Source organism: Heloderma suspectum, chromosome 1 (assembly GCF_057233095.1).
Source record: "Heloderma suspectum isolate Gila_16-S chromosome 1, 16-S_ref, whole genome shotgun sequence".
NCBI lineage: Eukaryota > Metazoa > Chordata > Lepidosauria > Squamata > Helodermatidae > Heloderma > Heloderma suspectum.
Window position 1 is genome coordinate 109664891 of NC_139458.1, and position 19030 is coordinate 109683920.

Below are 19030 nucleotides of genomic sequence, written 5' to 3' on the forward strand. Positions count from 1 at the left end.
CTCATAAAGCATTCAAGGAAATTATAGACACCAATATTGATCAGTTCAAGGATGGTGCTGAGACATCAACTTACTAATTAGAATGTCCTCCACTAATTATCTTTCATGTCTCTCTTTTGTGCAGCACAAGGAGTTGAACAATTGCTAGTGATGAATAGCACACATCCAACTTACTCCATGTGTTTTATAGAGCAATATGTCCCAAGGTGTTTTAAATGAACCATTTCCACTGGCACAATAATCCTAAAATGGTGGCCACGAACAGTTGGACAAGCTACCTTTTAGGTGGGTTGCCACATGGTTAGCAGTGGGATTGGGGAATAATGCTATAAAGGGGACAAACAAAATAATTTCTTCTGAGTCAAGATATGTGACTGATAACATTGACCCTGGGACAAATATTTGGGAAGAAACAGTGCTGTGGTTCAAGTCATTTAAAATGTTCAAGAATGTTTGGTTTCCATTTACAAGCAGCACAAGAAATTATTCACAGTGAGCAATATCAGGATAATAGTCCTTCAAATCCTAGATGGCAACTGGGAATCGAGTGAAATGCTCCAACACTGGTTTAGATTCAAACCAAGTTGAAATTTGTTATCAAATCATAAAAGATAAGCTGAAAGAGATAGGGTTGCCACTCATCAATTTCCTCAAAAGGGGACATGCATCACCAAAGAAGAGGACAAAAGAGGACACTGATTTGCATGAAATTTGCATATGCTAATTTATATGCATAGATACAAATTTAGAAATAATTAGTAAAATTGAAATAGACATGCGTTCTTGGCAGTTCAAAACACTGGAAACCATAAAATTCAACATAAGATACAATACAAAAATTTAAACGTTTAAAACGACAGTATAAAATCAAAATCAAAATAAAACCTAGCAGCAATGCAAAGATTTGAAATACAGTAAGAGGTTTAAACCTCTTCATGGATCACTGCCTTGTTGTGGTGAAGGGGCTTGCGTAACTCAGTGAAGCCATAAGATATGCCGCGCAGGGCCACCCAAGACGGACAGGTCATGGCAGAGAGTTCTGACAAAACGTGATCCACTGGAGAAGGAAATGGCAACCCACTCCAGTATTCTTGCCAAGAAAACCCCATGGAACGTATCACAGACTAAAAGATATGACACCGGAAGATGAGCTCCTCAGGTCGGAAGGTGTCCAATATACTACTGGGGAAGAGCAGAGGGTATTTCCAAGTAGCGCCAGAAAGAGTGAAGCGGCTGGGCCAAAGCCAAAAGGACACTCAGCTGTGGATGTGTCTGGTGGTGAAAAGAAAGTCCAATGCTGTAAAGAACAATATTGTTTAGGAACCTGGAATGTAAGGTCAATGAATCAAGGTAAGCTGGAGGTGGTCAAACATGAGATGGCAAGATTGAACATCGACATCTTGGGAATCAGCAAACTATAGGGATGGACGAAAGGGACTTACCTTGTCCTGCAGCTTGCTTCGCAGTGGGGGGGAGGCACTTCGGTTCTCCCCCCAAAGTTCAGGCGAGGGGGGGAGGCGCCCCGCCTCTCCCGGCCGAAATTCAGGCCGGGGAGGAGCGCCCCATCTCCTCGGCCATGAAAAAAAAAGTAAACACACACACACACACACGTGATAGGCTACGTGACGATTTACGTAGCCTATCATGGCTAGATTTCCAAAGTCAGCCGTGATAGGCTACGTAAATTGTCACGTAGTCTATCACGGGTGACTTTGGAAAAAAAAATTTGCATTGCCCTTATTTTCGCCGTAGTCTACGTAAATCTTTACGTAGACTAGACGTGCCAAAATAAGGAACGCAAATGGCGGCGCCCATGGGGCGCCGCCATTTCTGAACGTGCTTTTCCCCCCCCCAAAGTCACCCGTGATAGGCTATGTGACGATTTACGTAACCTATCACGGCTGACTTTGGAAATCTAGCCGTGATAGGCTACGTAAATTGTCACGTAGCCTATCACGTGTGTGTGTGTGTGTTTTATTGTACTTTTTTATTTTGTAATGGCGGTGGTGGTAGGCGGTCGAGAGACCGGCCGCCGCCCCCGCCCCCGCCGAAAAGCCACCGAAATGCCGCCGGGACCCGCTGCCGAGAGGGACGTTTGCCGAAGGTAAGTCGCATCCAGGGAGGGGGGGCGGGGGGCCAGCGGAGAATTTCCCCAACACTTTCAGGGGGCCGAATGCATCGGCACTCGGCCTCCCAAAGATTTGTGGAGAAATTCGCCGCCATCCCTAGCGAACTAAAATGGATAGGCATGGGCGAATTTCATTGAGGTGACCATTATATCTACTACTGTGGGCAAGAATCCCTTAGAAGAAATGGAGTAGCACTCATAGTCAACAAAAGGGTGGGAAAAGCAGTATTGGGGTACAATTAGGGATGGCGGAGAATTTCTCCCCGAAACTTCGGGGGGCTGAGCGCCAACGTGGTCGGCCCCCCGAACAAGTTTCGGGGAGAAATCCTTCGCACCCCCCCACACCCCGCACCCCCCCCAGGACGGGACTTACCTTTTGCGAATGTCCCTCCCGGTGGCTGGTCCGGCCGGCGGTTCGGCGGGTTTTCGAGCGAGGCAGGAGCGGCAGCTGGTCTTTCGCCGCTGCCATTGTAATGAAAGAAAAAAAAAAAACTTCCCCTGATAGGCTACGTGACGATTCACGTAGCCTATCACGGCTAGATCTGCAAAGTCAGCCATGATAGGCTACGTGAATCATCACGTAGCCTATCACGGGTGACTTTAAAAAAAAAAAAGCGTGTACGCGAATTGCGGCCCCCATAGGGAGCCGCCATTCCCGTTCCTTATTTGGTGGCTGTAGTCTACGTAAATGTTTACGTAGACTACGGCGAAAATAAGGGCAACGCAAATAGCCATTATCCGTACACACTTTTTTTTTTTTTTAAGTCACCCGTGATAGGCTACGTGACGATTCACATAGCCTATCCTGGCTGACTTTGCAGATTTAGCCGTGATAGGCTACGTGAATCGTCACGTAGCCTATCAGGGGAAGTTTTTTTTTTACTTTCGCGTTCGCGGCCGGGCGAGGCGAGGCGCCTCCTCCCCGGCCTGAATTTCGGCCGGGTGAGGCGGGAAGCCTCCCCCCCTAGCCTGAACTTCGCGGGGGGAGCAGCGAAGCGCTCCCCCCCACCGCGAATGGCCTACGACGACAGGTAAGTGACTTTCGTCCACCCCTAGGTACAATCTCAAAAACGATAGAATGATCTCAGTACGAATCCAAGGCAAACCATTTAACATCACAGTAATTCAAGTCTATGCCCCAACCACTGAGGCCAAAGAAGCTGAGGTTGATCGGTTCTGTGAAGATCTACAACACGTTCTAGAACTAACAGCAAAAAAATATGTCCTCTTCATCATAGGGGATTGGAATGCTAAAGTCGGAAGTCAAGAAATCACCAGGATAACAGGCAAGCATGGCCTTGGTGTACAAAATGAAGCAGGACAAAGGCTAATCGAGTTTTGCCAAGAAAACACACTGATCATAGCAAACACTCTTTTCCAACAGCACAAGAGGTGACTCTACACATGGACATCACCAGATGGTCAATATTGAAATCAGATTGATTATGTACTTTGCAGCCAAAGATGGAGAAGTTCTATACAGTCAGTAAAAACAAGACCTGCAGCTGATTGTGGCTCAGATCATGAGCTGCTTATTGCAAAATGTCGGCTTAATTTGAAGAACGTCGGGAAAACCACTAAACCATTCAGGTATGACCTAAATCATATCCCTGATGAATATACAGTGGAGGTGAGGAATAGATTTCAGGGATTAGACCTGATAGACAGAGTGCCTGAGGAACTATGGACGGAGGTCCGTAACGTTGTTGAGGAGGTAGCAACGAAATCCATCCCAAAGAAAAAGAAATGCAAGAAAGCAAAGTGGTTGTCTGAGGAGGCTTTACAAGTAGCTGAGGAAAGAAGGGAAGCGAAAATCAAGGGAGAAAGGGAAAGATATATCCAACTGAATGCAGATTTCCAGAGAATAGCAAGGAGAGACCAGAAGGCCTTCTTAAATGAACAATGCAAAGAAATTGAGGAAAACAATAGAATGGGGATGACTAGAGATCTCTTCAAGAAAATCGGAGATCTCAAGGGAATGTTTTGTGCAAAGATGGGCATGATAAAGGACCAAGAAGGCAGGGACCTAACAGAAGCAGATGAGATTAAGAAGAGTCGGAAAGAATACATAGAAGAATTGTACAGGAAAGATCTTAATGTCCCTGATAGCCATGATAGTGCGGTCACTGAACTTGAGCCAGACATCTTAGAGAGTGAAGTCAAGTGGGCCTTAGAAAGCATTACTAACAACAAAGCTAGCGGAGATGACAGTATTCCAGCTGAGCTATTTAAAATCCTAAAAGATGATGCTGTTGAAGTGCTGCATTCAATATGCCAACAAATTTGGAACACTCAACAATGGCCACAAGACTGGAAAAGGTCAGTTTACATTCCAATTCCAAAGAAGGGCAATGCCAAAGAGTGTTCAAACTACCGCACATTTGCGCTCATTTCTAGGGATGGACGAAAGTCACTTACCTGGTCCTGCAGCTTGCTTCGCGGTGGGGAGGAGGCGCTCTGTTCCTCCCCGCCGAAATTCTGGCCGGGGGGGAGGCGCCCCGTCCTTCCGGCCGCGAATCATGCTGGCTGGCCAGGATGCAAATGGCGGCGGCTGTAGCCGCCGCCGTTTGCATCCCTGCAAGCAGCTGTGATAGGCTACATAAATCCTTACGTAGCCTATCATGGCTGACTTTGGGGGGGGGAATAAAGCATGTACGCAAATAGCGGTGCCCGTGGGCACTGCCATTTGCGTTCCTTATTTGGGCACATGTAGTCTACGTAAACATTTACGTAGACTACGGCGAAAATAAGGGCAACGCTATTTGCGTTGCCCTTATTTTCGCTGTAGTCTACGTAAATGTTTACATAGACTACACGTGCCCATGGGCGCTGCCATTTGCGTATGCGCTTTGCCCCCCCCCAAAGTCAGCCGTGATAGGCTACGTAAGGATTTATGTAGCCTATCACGTTTGTTGTTGTTGTTGTTGTTGTTTTACAGGGAAATTGTGGCGGTGGCAGCCGGTCAGAAGACTGGCCGCCGAACCGCCGCTGGGACCCTCCAGTGCCAGGGACATTCGCGTAAGGTAAGTCCCATCCGGGGGGGGCGGGGGGTGCACCGTTTCTCCACCAATTTGGGGGGCCGAATGCATTGGCATTCGGCCTCCCGGAGATTCGTGGAGAAATTCTCCGCGATCCCTACGAGCATAACAAGGTTATGCTCAAAATCCTACAAGCTAGGCTTTAGCAGTATGTGAACCGAGAACTACTCGACGTACAAGCAGGGTTTCGAAGAGGCAGAGGAACTAGAGATCAAATCGCCAACATTTGCTGGATCATGGAGAAAGCAAGAGAATTCTAGAAGAACGTCTATTTCTGCTTCATTGACTATGCTCAAGCCTTTGATGGTGTGGATCACAACAAACTGTGGCAAATTCTGAAAGAGATGGGAGTACCAGACCACCTTACCTGTCTCCTGAGAAACCCCCCCGCCCCCCGCACCCCCCCCGGGACGGGACTTACCTTCACCGAATGTCCCTCCCAGCGGCGGGTCTGGCCGGCGGTTCAGTGGGTGTTCGAGCGGGGCGGGAGAGGCAGCCGGTCTTTCGACCGGCTCCCGCCGCCACCATTGCAATGAAAGAAGAAGAAAAAAAACGCCCCCGTGATAGGCTACGTGACGATTCACGTAGCCTATCATGGCTAGATTTGCAAAGTCAGCCGTGATAGGCTATGTCAATCATCACGTAGCCTATCACGGGTGACTTTAAAAAAAAAAAGTGTGTACGGATAATGGCGGCCCCCGTAGGGAGCCGCTGTTCCCATTCCTTATTTGGTCACTGTAGTCTACGTAAACATTTACGTAGACTACAGCGACTAAATAAGGAACGCGAATGGCGGCTCCCTGTGGGGGCCGCCATTAGCGTACGCGCTTTTTGCTTTTTTTTAAAGTCACCCGTGATAGGCTACGTGATGATTGACATAGCCTATCACGGCTGACTTTGCAGATCTAGCCGTGATAGGCTACGTGAATCGTCACGTAGCCTATCACGGGGGCTTTTTTTTTTTTTTTTAACTTTCGCGTTCGCGGCCGGGCGAGGCGGGAAGCCTCCCCCCCCGGCCTGAATTTCAGCCGGGCCGAGGCGGGAAGCCTCCTCCCCCCGGCCTGAACTTCGCGGGGGGACCAGCGAAGCGCCTCCCCCCCACCATGAACGTCCTTCGAGGACAGGTAAGTGACTTTCGTCCACCCCTACCCAGTGCAAAGAGAAAACGCTCTGGAAAAGACCCTGATTCTGGGAAAGACTGAAGGCAAAAGGAGAAGGGGACGGCAGAGGATGAGCTGGCTAGATAGCATCACTGATGCAATGAATATGGACTTGAGCATGCTCCGGGAGAGAGCGGAGGACAGGAAGGCCTGGCGTGCTGTGTTCCATGGGGTCACGAAGAGTCGGACACGACTTAACGACTGAACAACAACAACAACAACAACAACAGGTTTAAAACAACAGAAACTGAAAGATTAAAATGCCTGGGAAAATAAAAAGGTCTTTTCCTGGTGCTGAAAAGAGCACAATGTAGGCACCAGGCGAGCCTCTCACACAACCGGGAAGTAGGAGTGGCAATAGTGGCAGTTTTTTTTAATTTATTGCCATGTGAAAAACAATTGTATGCACAACATGCCAGCCATGGTGCTGCAATCTATGCATGTATACCTGGGACTATGTCCCACTGAATTCAGTGAGAATTACTTCTAACTAAGCTTGCATAGGATCAGGGGAGTGTCTCCATGAGTGATTTACTCCAAGCTGGCTGTGTGTTGAGGTCGCTGGGGATACATGATGTTGTTGCCATCCCACAGCCTCCCTGGAGCTTATCAGGGAAAACCCAGATTTCCTGAGACTGCTTAGGGTCCGATTCTTTCCCTCAAGTTGGGTTCTCCATGGTATAGTTGCTGTGTGTGCCCCAACTCCCGCATTGACCTTGAGCATGCTAGCCCTGCCCAGGGCTGTGCCTTTCACTGTGACCCCGGTGTTTCCTGTGTGTTTCCCGTCCCGGCACAAACCAATTAGTGTCTACTCATGTAGCAGCCATATTGGGGGGTCAGACTAAGTGGTCTCATGTTCTTGCTGAGCTACCATAGTTTAGTAAGAATAACAATGTGGAAACTTCCTGACTTATCAGCCAGGCTGAGGTTAAGTCAAATTGTATATCATGTCCCTGTTCTTTGTTTATTGCATACTATGTTCCTGTTCTTTACTTATCGTGCCCTATGATCCATTTCCTGTACCATAAACAACTGAGCCAACTGCAAAACTGCAAGAGAAGGGGTGGGGTGGGGAAGTCGTCTGTGTGTCACCATATCTATTAAAGCAATGTGTTGATGTGCCTCAGGGCTTCTGGCTCTTTGGAAGTGATTCCAGCCTTAAGCCCACACGTTAAATAAAGAAGTACTCCTTTTCCTTCACTCCGTGGTCTCTCTGACTCTGATTTCTGCAACACTCAGAAGTAACTCCCATTGTGGTCAATGAGGCTTCTCCCCTGAAAGCCCACATCAGAGTTTACAGAGATCCCCCTCAATTTGAAATGGCACAGTTTAAAGGCTAAATTCCCTAAATGCTCATCTGATGGTGTATGGCACATATGGGGATCCCGTGGCCCCGCAGGCTGCATGAGGCCTTTGAGGGATCTCTCCTACAGCCCACTGAGTTCCCTAGCCATATTCAGGGGCCCACAGAAAGTGCAATGGCCAGAGCGTTGTCTTCTCTTGAGAGGCCCCAGGGAAGTCCCAGCAGCAGCCTGCAAAATCAGAGAGGGGGAGAGAGCAAGGAAGGGTAGGGTGAATCAGCAAAACACAAGCTAGTTGAGCTTCTCCGATTTCCACCTCAAAGCTTGTTCTGATTCAGGTGTGTATCAGATTGTGAATTGTGTGTGTGTGTGTGTACACACGGGGAAGTTTTCACATGGAAATGCATAGATTTGTGAGCAAATTTCTCTAAATGTATACATTGAGGTGCACATTTTTTAAATGTACTCATTTTTTCCAATTGACTAAAGTCTCTGTGTATGTATTTTTCCAAATGTACACATTTTTTTTTCAGGCACAGTTTTCAAGCCCATGCATTTGTCAAACACATTTTTAAATACACAGATTTCTGACCGCAAATTGTGTTTAGGTTTGCACTCAGCTCCGGGGGCTGCGAATGTGTAAGATCATGTAAATTTATCAACTTAACAAATTTCTTCCCCATCTCTAGTGGGGGGGGCAGTTGTGTGTCTATGTCTCTGTGTGTAAGTGTAGTGGGGGAAAGAATGTCTACCTATGTATGTATATATGTGGGTATGTGTGTGATGGATGAAGGATGTGTGTGCATGTCTGTGTGTAAGAGGAGGGGGAGAATGTGTTTGTGTGAAAGATGAATGTGTGTGTGAGGGGGAAGGGTGTTTTTCTGTGGCCCTGCCCACCATGGTCCCACCAACATCTGTCTCTGGGTCCACAGACCAAGGCAGCCTCCAAAGGATTCCCCCATCACCAATGCAGTCTTCCACCTAAAAAGGTTGCTCACCCTGGCCTATAGAAAATGGAGACACTTTGTTTTTAAGACTGATGTTTGACTTTCTGGTTCAGAATCAGCTGTTAGTAAACTGCCATGTCAACATCTGTTCGCTTTTTGCTTTGCCACATCAAACCACTTCTTTTTCTTGTCAGCATATTTTCCATACCATGCTTGCCAGAACTGGATAACACTGTCAGTCTTTCTCCTTAGAAGAAATCCATTGTTTATTTTGCTAAGACCAACATGCTGCTTTCCTCCCATTCAAGTAAACATGGTGCAGTCTTTTCTTCCCCAAGTTTCTTTTCTAGTTCCAGAGACGACTTTTTCCTATTTTTTGTTTAACATGGAATTTTATTTTGAAAAACTTAAAAGTACAGGCAACAGAAAGGGGGAACACATATCGTAATACAAAAAAGATCACTAATTGAGGGGGAAAGGGAAACTCAGTGATTACACTGTGTTATATATCATGGGTAAGTTTGTGGGGCAATTAGAGTAAATCACAGGACAAAGGAGAAGCTTACTAAATACCAAGAGAGTTTGAATGTTAAGAGTTAGGCCGTGCATAATCTAAAAACGCATATGGGTTGGTGCCCTGTACAAAATGAAAGGACCCCGAGGTCTCTGCATTATAGCAGAACCTTTGGGGATGTCCTGTCAGTTGGTGTAGGACAAGGATGGGGAACAAAAGGCCAGCAAGCTTGTTCTGTAGCTATCTGTGAGATCAAAGATAAGAGGATATTTAAAGGCATCGTATATAGGAATGTGTGAACCCACCCCCATCTGGGTTCTCCGGATGCCTGCAAAGCCTCTGCCCCTGCTTGCCAGTCCCTGGACCATGCTTGAGCCCCTCCCATGCTTGGTAAGTGGCCCACATTCACCCCAGTGGCCTTGTCAAGCTCCACAGTCTTCATTTTTTGCAAAATAAAATGGTGATCGAATGCACATTTTTGCGCATATGTGAGTGTGCACGTCTTTGCAATCTCCATTTTATTTTTCAGAAAATGGTGACCGCGGAGCTCGACGAGGCTGCTGGGGTGAGTGCAGGCCACTTGCTGAGTGCAGGCAGGGGGTGAGTGGGGGCAAGGGCTCAATAAGTGGGGTTTGGGGGTGTGGGGTTTTTTTTCCCACCAGATTCCTGGATGGATTCGGGTGCCCGTGTCATCCCTAATTACATACCCTGTTCTTTGAACTGAGCTGTGCTTTGCTGGCATGAAAGTTGTTGCACTGGAGCTTACTCCAGTACTGACTAGACATGCATGGAGTTGGTCTGTCCTTTGCATACTTCAAGCTGTTGCACTGGAACTTCTTATGTATTTAACTTACTCCTGAGTAGAGGTGCACTCAAAGAGCTGAGTACATTGCCCAGGGTTGCTCTTCACACTCAATCCAATAAAAGACAAGCAAAACTATTCTGGGGCCAAAGGTTTTACCAGCTCACCAGAGACTGAGCCAAGGACGAACCACAATTCCAAAAGCTACTGACAAGATCATAAGAATCTCCACAGAGGAGTTCCCTCAGTCAGCTTCTAGATGGTAGGTTGATCGTGTACTACTGTTGCAGAACTCAGAGTCAGAGATACCACAGAGTGAAGGAAAAAGAGTTTTTCTTTATTTAATGCGCGGGCTTAAGGCTGGAATCACTTCCAAAGAGCCAAAAGCCCCAATTTACATCAGCACATTATTTTTATAGACATTATGACACATATGCAAAATCTCCCCCTCCCCTTTCTGTGTGGGTTTGCAGTATTCAGCATTTCCTCTCCTAGCACCATTGTTTATAATACAAGAAATGGGTTATAGGGTAGCCATGATAAGCAGAGAACAGCAGAGAACAGCAGAGAACATGATATACATATCACTATGACCTTAGCCTTTGTTGACAAGATAAGAAAATCCTGTGTCTCGTCAGCTTACAAACATATATTTCAGAGAGCAAGAGCTCAGCAAGAACATGAAGCATGATACTGCATGAGGCTACTTAGTCTGACCCCCGATATGGCTGCTACATCCTCCCCTTAAATGCATAATTTCATTACAATTATAGCATTTCATTACGCAAATAGACATTCTGGTTTGTGAAGCATGACACAGGACTCTTATAGCAACCCTCCTACTTAATATCTTGCTGAGCTATTAGAGTGTAGAGGGCGGCAGTTTTACTAGCCGAGACATAAAACAGATTGGTTAAACAGCGCATAAAACAAGGAATGCAAAGGCATAACAGTATCTCTATGAACAACACTGGTAGAATTAGGATGAACAATGCCTTAAGCCAGCTAAGATTTGGGAGCCAAGAGGTTAACCAATCTAGCCAATTGTTTTGTCCCATTGTTATGTCAGCCACTATATGGTGCAGATTGTAGATCTGTTCATCTACAGCATTACTATTATCAGTTAAATTAAAACAGCAAAGCTTTTGGTGCGTCTCACAACCTAGATGATGAAGAAGGAAGAGGTAATCTATACCAGCTCGATTTTTTTAGAACAGCACCTCTTAGATTACGCAACTCTTTATTTAATAATGACAATGCTCGTGAGGTGGCATTTATGCTCTTGGCCAAGCTGCAAGCTAACCGGTTGATCTCCAGACCATCAGCTAAGGCTAAACCTGGAACTCCAACTAACGACACTGCTAATGCCAATTTTTCTGAGTCAGAGTATAGCTGTAGGTGGCTATTACAATTTTCAGTTAGTTGGAATGCTCTAGGCTGCCGTTGACGGATTTTCTCGGGCCACGGGGGAAGAATTGGCACCAGGCGGCTAAGGCAACATGGGTGGTTATCAGACAAGTTGGCTGGAATGAATGACCAGGTACGGGAACCACAGGTTCAAAACCATTCATGAGGCAGAAGTATATGTGCATAATTAAAAGATATGTTTTGAATTTCATTACAGTGGAAGGGGGGGGCAGGGATAGCTTTACATTTCCCAGAAGATTTTTGACAATCATTCGTGCACAAGTGGCATTTGTTCCAGCTATGATGGGAGTACGTAGAGTGAACTCTGTAGGGGGTAAGATTTTCATAACTATGCCCCAGTCAGAATTTTGGGAATAAGTCAAGTTTATATTAAAATTGCTTAACATAGTCTCATTTTGAATTCTTTCAGGATGCTTACAGACAGGTATTAGGCAAGAGCTAATAAGCCTGTTTGCAGGTATGTCTTGGACCTAACAGAAGAAGATGAGATTAAGAAGAGGTGGAAAGAATACACAGAAGAACTATACAGGAAAGATCTGAATGTCCCTGATAGCCATGATAGTGCGCTCACTGAACTTGAGCCGGACATCCTAGAGAGTGAAGTCAAGTGGGCCTTAGGAAGCATTAGTAACAACAAAGCTAGCAGAGATGACAGTATTCCAGCCGAGCTATTTAAAATCCTAAAAGATGATGCTGTTAAAGTGCTACATTCAATATGCCAACAAATCTGGAACACTCAACAGTGGCCACAAGACTGGAAAAGGTCAGTTTACATTCCAATTCCAAAGAAGGGCAACACCAAAGAGTGTTCAAACTACCGCACAATTGCGCTCATTTCACATGCCAGCAAGGTGATGCTCAAAATCCTACAAGCTAGGCTTCAGCAGTATGCGAACCGAGAACTACCGGAAGTACAAGCTGGGTTTCGAAGAGGCAGAGGAACTAGAGATCAAATCGCCAACATTCGCTGCATCATGGAGAAAGCAAGAGAATTCCAGAAAAATGTCTATTTCTGCTTCATTGACTACGCTAAAGCCTTTGATTGTGTGGATCACAACAAACTGTGGCAAATTCTTAAAGTGATGGGAGTACCAGACCACCTTACCTGTCTCCTGAGAAACCTGTACGAGGGTCAAGAAGCAACAGTAAGAACCAGACATGGAACGACCGATTGGTTCAAAATTGGGAAAGGAGTACGACAAGGCTGCATATTGTCACCCTGCTTATTTAACTTATATGCAGAGTACATCATGAGAAATGCTGGGTTGGATGAATCAGAGGTCGGAATTAAGATTGCCGGGAGAATTATCAACAACCTCCGATACGCAGACGATACCACCCTAATGGCAGAAAGCGAAGAGGATCTAAAGAGCCTCTTGTTGAGGGTGAAAGAGGAGAGTGCAAAAGCTGGTTTGAAACTCAACATTAAAAAAACTAAGATCATGTCATCTGGCCCTATCACTTCCTGGCATATAGAAGGGGAAGAAATGGAAGCAGTGACAGATGTTACTTTCTTGGGCTCCAAGATCACCGCAGATGGTGACTGTAGCCATGAAATTAAAAGACGCTTGCTCCTTGGGAGGAAAGCTATGGCAAACCTAGACAGCATAGTAAGAAGCAGAGACATGACCTTGCCGACAAAGGTCCGTCTAATCAAAGCTATGGTTTTCCCAGTAGTAATGTATGGCTGTGAGAGCTGGACTATAAGGAAGGCTGAGCGCCGAAGAATTGATGCTTTCAAACTGTGGTGCTGGAGAAGACTCTTACGAGTCCCCTGGACTGCAAGGAGGTCAAATCAGTCCATCCTAAAGGAAATCAACCCTGAGTGCTCATTGGAAGGACAGATAATGAAGCTGAAGCTCCAATATTTTGGCCACCTAATGCAAAGAGAAAACTCCCTGGAAAAGACCCTGATGCTGGGAAAGACTGAAGGCCAAAGGAGAAGGGGACGGCAGAGGATGAGATGGCTAGATAGCATCACGGATGCAACGAATATGAACTTGAGCACGCTCCGGGAGAGAGCGCAGGACAGGAAGGCCTGGCGTGCTATGGTCCATGGGGTCACGAAGAGTCGGACACGACTGAACGACTGAACAACAACAAAACAAAAATGCTTTACTCCAGTGATGTTAGCTAAGTGAAACCAGTAATTATCAGCGAATCGCTGGGACAGACTTCCCCCTCCAGGGGCAGACCCCCCCTTTTCACACCTTATTAAGGAACTATAATACAGCACCACTAACACTACAACATGCATATTTGATCTTCTTTGGGATCTGACCGTATGCTGGGCAGCTATTAATCTGGCTAACTGCAGTAGGGTCTAGTCCCCTTCTTCAATTTTCCCCAGTTGCAGGTCTGACCGTTCGCAGAGTGGACAGTCTCCCAGTGTGCCCACAGTAAGGTGTAGCCTGAGTCTTCTTACTGCTTTTTCAGAATAATTTTTAAAGGATTTTCAGGATTCCTGTTTAGAGTCCACTCCTCCCCCTCTCGCTCTCTTGACTCGTGTCCAATGTATCCAGGGTTTAATTCCAGCTACTTTCACAGCTGTGGGGGTGGAAAGTATAACAGTTTTTGGTCCTCTCCATCTGGGAGTCAAAGGGTCATTTTTCCACTTTTTAACTTATACTTCATCTCTTGGTTGGAAAGGATGAACTTCTGTGATGGGAATTGGGGGCTTATTTTCTAAGACAAAGCGACGCTGGGCTTGAAGAACTTTTCCCAGTGTTTGGACTTCTTGTTTATGGCTAGCATCTGCATGCTCTTGATGCCTCTCCAGTGTCAATTATGAAGTCAATGTCACGGCCCCTCACAGTCAATATCACGGCCCCTCTCAAGCTGTCTTCTCTCTCACCTGTTCTGGCTCCTTTGGTTTTCTCCTTTGTGTATTTGATTTATTTTATTTGGGCATTCATGCCACCAATGTCCATCTTGTCCACATTGGGCACACTGTGCCTCTGCTGGGTCTTCTTTCATTTTTTCATCTACGTCTTCTTGGGCCTCTGGGTCAAGGGGGGTATACTGGCGATAGGCATCTAAAAGACGCTCCAAGTATGCTCTGGGGCCTTGGTGGCACCTTGCAGCACTTTAGACACCTTGGTCATATTAAATGACTTCTTCATACCTGCCTTCATGGCTTCTAACAGCAGGGTTTGATACTGGGTGAGGCGCTCTAGCCCCGCTTGTGTTTTGGGATTCCAGCGGGCGGGGTTACTTACAAGGAGACTTTATTGGGTAACTTACAGCACACAGGCGTACCTAATGGTTGGATCAGACAGCTTCTCTGAACCACGAGCTATTGGGCTAAATGGGTTTTATACCATACATGTTACCCATGAGGCAGCACAACACTAGCAAGCATTTTCAGCATAGGCTAGAAGTGTTTGGTTCTCAGGCACAGCTTCCTGTAAACAAACTTCGCTTCCCAGGCAAAGTGCTTGATAACACTTTCACTCATTAGTGTGGGAAGAGAAATCTCTCTCTCTTTCTTTTGCTTTGTTTTTCTTGCTGATCTGCCTGTATTGCAGATCATGTTTCAAACTTTTTATATAAAACTTTCCTCTCTATGCACCAGCCTTGTCTCTTCATTTGTCTTTTTTTTTCAAGTTAAACTCACTTACTTAAACCTTTCTGCCCTACACTAGTCCCAATGACGCACATTTGGGATAGGCTCTTCTTCTCCTTTTGGTTACATTTGTTTCATCTTAAAGAACTATTACATTATTGTGGCTACTTTACCCCCAGGTAATAAGCTCTAGGCACAATCAGCTGCTTCTAATTCACCCTGGGGGCAACTATGGCCACACTTCTTCTCTACAAATGTTCTTTCTCTTTGCCTCTTGCCTCCTCTTTCTTCTCCCCCCTTCTCTATCTGTCTGCCACTTTCTCTATTTCTCTGTCTTTTCTACTTGTCTCTGTCTTTCTCTACTTGTCATCCATTGGGAAGCACACTCAGTATCATTTGGAGTTGCAACTAACACTAATCTGCAAATATCACATATATTTTATGATATCTAAGAAATCATAAAATACACACAACAAACTTTTTCAATTTAACACAATGAATGGAAAACACTTTTTGCATGGTAAGGCATGATGGAGCAGATCTAGCAATTATACTACTCCTCTGGCTGCATGCTCAGGGTTCATCAAAATCAAGGGATGGGCATACTCACACACACAAAGAGTTTTAGGTCACCATTTTTGCATCGGTAACTCTATGCTGCATGAGTTCTAGCAGAAGGAAATCTAAAAGTCATAGATCAACTCAGCCTGTTGTACACTGAGCTGACTACAACACAGACACACAGTCTACAGCAATGAGAGTTCACGTTTTTGAAAAGCCTCACAGCACTGTGAAAAGGGGGGAAGCTCTCGGGGCTATCTATCACTAGACAAGCTAGCCAGGGATTTACAATATCACACACACACACACACCCCTCTTTTCTTCTCTTCCCCTTCAACTTGGTACACGAAAGCAAAGTGCCGAAACTCAGGACGCCGGGGGGTGATGGGCATCGCCTTATACTTGCATTTTTCAGGCAGCCATTAATCTTCTTCGGGGAGGCAGTGGGGTGATTTGCAGGACTTCAAAGGCAAGCTTCACAGTTTGTTTGTATTTGTAAATCCCAAGCTTAAAACAGGACACGATAAGGTACAGGGCAGCCAAATCTTTGCTTTGGCACGGGCAACAAATAACTCGGGTCAGCTTTCCTCGCTGGGGTCTCAAACAGGAAAACAGTCTTAATTTAAAGTTGTAACATTACTGACAGCGTCAGCTAGCCAGCTACACAGATTTCACTGTTTTTTTTAAGACAGTTACTCCAATATCTTCTTTTCTTCTCAATCAGGTTGGGTCTCCCAGCTTACACAGTTTATTGCAGCTTCCAGGAGCATGGTAGTAGCATGATTTTGGCTTGGCCAGGAACATGCTGTCTGGTTTCTCGGTCTCTTCAGCACACACACTCAGGCAGTCCAACACTGGACACTCAAATCAGTGAGATTTCTTCATTGCAGGGAATCCCATGGCAAAAGCTTAATGGTTACGCTCTTCAGAAATTATATAGCTGATGGTCTACAGGCTCTATGAAATTCTAGGACAGTTCAAAGCTAAACACGGCTACCTTGACAGAGATCTTCATCGTGGTCTTTCCACTTTATTCTGCCTTGGGACAGTCTTATGGCACACTTTCTACTCCAAGAGGGGTCTAGCCTGTGCCCTGGGGGCTGATTCTTCACCTTTATTCCATTTTGCGCCTTTATCTTCTGGGTCTTCATTTTCAGTTTCCATTTCTTAGGGATTTTATTTCAATTAGGCGAGGTGATGATGTTGCACAACTCAGAACATTGTGAGCAATTCTTCAGCCCCCCCTCTCGGCACACTAGGCTAACGGCTACTTCTTCGGCCTCACACTCCCACACTTCGTTAAAAGCTAGGCTGTCCTGCAACATTTCTCTAATTAACAGCCTCAGATCTTGTTCTTTTTTTTCTCTCAGCTCGACCTTGAGCTTTTTGCTGTTTCCTCTCTCTATTCTGAATCCTTTTTAAAAAAATCTTTTTCCATTTTTTTTCACATACATCTCAAGGGGGTGCAAGTCTTGCTTCCCCCACCTCCCATAGCCTCCCACTTAAGATGAAGACGGACACAAAGAGGGAAGGGGATTGATCAGCAAGTAAGGGGTCTCACTGACTGGCACAAGAGGAATTTTTACACCACACACTTTGCTACTGGCCTGGGCACCTGGACGGTCAACGGTATGCAACAGAAACCGCAGTAGCCACTCACACAATCATCAATTTCACCACTTCATTCATATGTCCCTGCCACCCACTTTCCTACTTTTCCACTAGAGCAAAGCAGTTTCCTCAGTGCCTTGCTGAGTATTAGTGCCTGCTCGGGGGAGTGATCAAGTCCCCCCTCCACCCCCAATCGGGTGGGTCACCTTTTGTATATGTATACTAACACTGACCTTCTTCATAAGGCGGGGCCCTTTTTTTCCTGCCCAGTGGCCTTTCTCCTAAAGGCGGGGCCCTCTTTAATACTGGCCTTCTTCATAAGGCGGGGGCCTCTTTTTTTCTGCCCAGTGGCCTTTTTCCTAAAGGCGGGGCCCTCTTTTTACTCCATGTACTTGCCTTTCTCCTGAAGGCTTCCAATGTGGGTTTCAACTCAATTGCAGCTGCAGTATGGGCAGGGCTCAAGTTCCTTCCTCCGCTTCCCAAGGTTCTCTTGCCGCTCGCTGCTGTTTGGGTGGTCTCGGCGCAGGCTTTCTCCCGTTCACCCGACAAAAAGGTCGGTGGCGCCAAGAAAGGGAGGCGTGCACCGAGCCCTCCCTCCCGGTGCGGCGATTAAGAGCAGGCAACTGCCACCTCTCTGTCTCAGCGCCTGCCACAATCCGAGCCACGGCACCATTTATGTTGCAGAACTCAGAGTCAGAGAGACCACAGAGTGAAGGAAAAAGAGTTTTTCTTTATTTAACGCGCGGGCTTAAGGCTGGAATCACTTCCAAAGAGCCAAAAGCCCCGATTTACATCAGCACATTGTTTTTATAGACATTATGACACATATGCAAAATCTCCCCCAGCCCTTTCTGTGTGGGTTTACAGTATTCAACATTTCCTCTCCTAGCACCATTGTTTATAATACAAGAAATGGGTTATAGGGTAGCCATGATAAGCAGAGAACAGCAGAGAACAGCAGAGAACATGATATACATATCACTATGACCTTAGCCTTTGTTGACAAGATAAGAAATTCCTGTGTCTCATCAGCTTACAAACATATATTTCAGAGAGCAAGAGCTCAGCAAGAACATGAAGCATGATACTGCATGAGGCTACTTAGTCTGACCCCCGTTATGGCTGCTACACTATGGCAATGGTAGCTGTCTTAGCAGCATACCCAGGCCAGAAGCCAACGTGAGGGAAGATATTTCACATACATGGATGCCTAGAATTTTCACAGTGATATTCCAGTATGTCATAAATTGAAGGAGCTAAACAAAAGATAGTGTTAGCATAAGAAGTGAATTATCGTCGTGAGCAAAGCAGTTTTCCTTCTCCCTGCTTGGTTTTTTTGGTCAGTTTTGCTTTAATTTTGTGCAAATGGTTCTTTATGTAAAGCACCATGTTTCCATTGTAAAATATTGAATGGGACGCCATGCACACTTTTGTACTCCAAGTATTTGTTACTAGGAGGGAGACATTTCAAAGCAATAACATCAAGTCTTGCTGTGATTAACCCAAGATGTCACCGCAAGCCATAAAATACTAGCTACCAGTCTCCTTTAAAATGATGTTCTTTCAGGTAAATGAACTCCCTGGCAATGAATCAATGACATCTGGAAATGCTTTTCTAGTGGCTACATTTCTGTTTATGCCTTTTCCAGATTAAACTGTTTCAAAATTATATCATAAAGTAGATTGGAACGTAATTGAATAATCCCTCTTTTATTTTATTTAATATCTGAAATGGTACAATCTCTGAAAATGGTGGCTTGATATATATGACAGGAGAAGCAAATGCAGCTGAAGTAGGTTACTCTTCCTCCTAGATTAGTCCTGAATCCTTTCTGTGTAGCTGTTAACCTTTTCTGCTTGGTAGACATGAGAAACCATGTCATGCTGCTGCAGGGAGATGCATAGGGCTTGCATTTTGGAAGACAGAGAGATGCATGGCTTTTGGTGCAACTCTAATTCTGAATAGCTACAAGTG